This window comes from Muntiacus reevesi, chromosome 9 (genome assembly GCF_963930625.1).
Source record: "Muntiacus reevesi chromosome 9, mMunRee1.1, whole genome shotgun sequence".
NCBI lineage: Eukaryota > Metazoa > Chordata > Mammalia > Artiodactyla > Cervidae > Muntiacus > Muntiacus reevesi.
Window position 1 is genome coordinate 69,847,058 of NC_089257.1, and position 2,435 is coordinate 69,849,492.

Here is a 2,435-nt window from a genome sequence, read left to right on the forward strand (position 1 = left end):
AAAGTCTGTTTAGGTCTTTTTCCCACTTTTTGATTGGGTTGTTTATTTTTCTGGCATTGAGTTGTATGAGCTGCTTGTATACTTTGGAAGTTAATCCTTTGTCAGTTGTTTCATTTGCTATTATTTTCTCCCATTCTGAGGGTTGTCTTTTCACCTTGCTTAGAGTTTTCTTTACTGTGCAGAAGCTTTTAAGTTTACTCAGGCCTCGCTTGTTTACTTTTGTTTTTATTTCTGTTACTCTAGGAGGTGGGTCATAGAGGATCTTGCTTTGATTTATGTCACTGAGTGTTTTGCCTATGTTTTCCTCTAAGAGTTTTATAGTTTCTAGTCTTACATTTATGTCTTTATTTTTTTTTTTTTCCAATATTTTTATTAACTGACACAGACCTAAAACCGCAGCTTCTGGAAGAACCATTTGTTCTTGCCCGTCTTGTATCTCTCCTCAAACTTGAACTTTGCCTCTCGTCGGGCCTTGCGTTTGAGAGCAGGGTCTCTGAAGACATCCTTGTTACAACAGTTTTATCCAAGGGGATATCCATGGAGTACCTTGTGGGCATGAGGTGATTATAATTATAAATTTTCACAAAAGACTTGATCTTTGACCTCTTGGCGATTTTCTTCTTGCCCATGGCAATTGTCACTTTGCAGGGATAGCGATCAATTCCAGCCACCAGAGCGTGGCTGTAGGGTCGGTCTGAGGTGCCATCATCAATGTTCTTCACGATGACCGCTTTGCGTCCGGAGTAGCGACCGGCCAAGACCAGCACCACCTTCCCGGGTTTCATGAACTTGCCCATTTCGGCAGCTACCACTCGGGACTACAGCAAAAAGCACATTTAGGTCTTTAATCCATTTTGAGTTTATCTTTGTATATGGCGTTAGTAAGTGTTCTAATTTCATTCTTTTACATGTAGCTGTCCTGTTTCCCCAGCACCATTTATTGAAGAGGCTGTCTTTGCCCCATTGTATATTCTTGCCTCTTTTATAAAAAATAAGCTATCTATAGGTGCATGGGTTTACTTCTGGACTTTCTATGAGAAGTGTCTTTTTAAAGACCTTTGGAAGCATCAAGAGGAAACAGTAGGTGCTGGCATCTTGAGGAGATGTAATTACTCACTTATCTAGCCCTCCTTTACCAATTTTTCTTTCATTTACTTTCCTTTCCTGCTGGGAGTCCTCCCCTTTCTCATTTAAAATAGAAATATAGTTGATTTACAATGTTGTGGTAGTTTCTGGTGTATAGCAAAGTGATTGTTATACCCCCCTCTCTCTCTATGTATATGTGTGTGTGTGTTCTTTTTCATATTCCTTTATTTTTCTTCTTATTGTACTAGTCTTGGTCATAATCTCATCTAGGTTACTACAATAGCTTTCTAACTGGACTTTCAATTTTTTCCTCTTTTCTAAAAAATTTTTTTACTTACTTATGGCTGTGCTGTAGTACTTTGGCCACCTGATGTGAAGAGCTAACTCATTGGAAAAGACCCCAATGCTGGGAAAGATTGAGAGCAAGAGGAGAAGGTTGTTGGATGGCACCACTGACTCAATGGACATGAGTTTGAGCAAACTCCAGGAGATAGTGAAGGACAGGGCAGGCTGGCATGCTTTAGTCCATGGGGTCACAAAGAGTCAGACATGACTTATTGACTGAACAGTGTCTACGCTGGATCTTCATTACTTTGCGTGAGCTTTCTCTAGTTGCACCTAGCGGGGAGCAACTCTTCATTGTGGTGCGCGGGCTTCTCTTTGCGGAGGCTTCTCTTGTTGTGGAGCACGGGCTCTAGGCGTGCAGGCTTCGTTAGTTGTGGTTGTGGGCTCAGATGCTCCGCGGCACGTGGAATCTTCCTGGGGATTGAACCCATGTCTCTTGCATTGGCAGGAGGATTCCTATCCACTGTGCAACCAGGGAAGTCCCACTTTTCTCCTCTTCTTAAATTTACCTTTGAATCTAGGGCCAGATTAATCTTCCAAAAGTCTCTAATCATAAAAACTGTCACTAACTCCCCAGGACCAACCCCCAAATCTCCGGTCTACACAGAAGGGCAGAATCTGGGGTTCCCCCATCTTCCTTTTTGGCCTTATCCTTGGACAGACTGCCGGTGCTGTGAGGTTAAGGACACTGTGGGTTTTGTTTTCTGGTGTAGCCCTGTGGTCAGCATGGGCCTGGCACACAGCACAGGGCCTGGCCCGTGGCAGGGCTGAGCGCTGCTTGTGAACACTTCCCTGGTCATGCATGCTGCCGCCTGCCAGAGCCTCACTGCCTCCCCAAAACACCCTTCATTTCCCCTTCCTCTGCCACTGCACATGTTCTCCTCAGAATGCATGTCCCACCATGTAGGTTCTATTCCTACCCACTTTTCAAGGCCCAGCCAAACCTTGCCTCTTTCATGAAGCCTCTGTGACTCCCCAGAGAGACGAGACCGCCCCTCTCGGAA

The 2,435-nt window shown here is 44.3% G+C and overlaps 1 pseudogene; it reads right to left on the minus strand.

Moving 5' to 3' along the window:
* Nucleotides 1-343: 343 nt before the first annotated feature.
* On the minus strand, nucleotides 344-825 carry LOC136174407 (large ribosomal subunit protein eL27-like; annotated as a pseudogene).
* Between the last annotated feature and the right edge of the window lie 1,610 nt (nucleotides 826-2,435).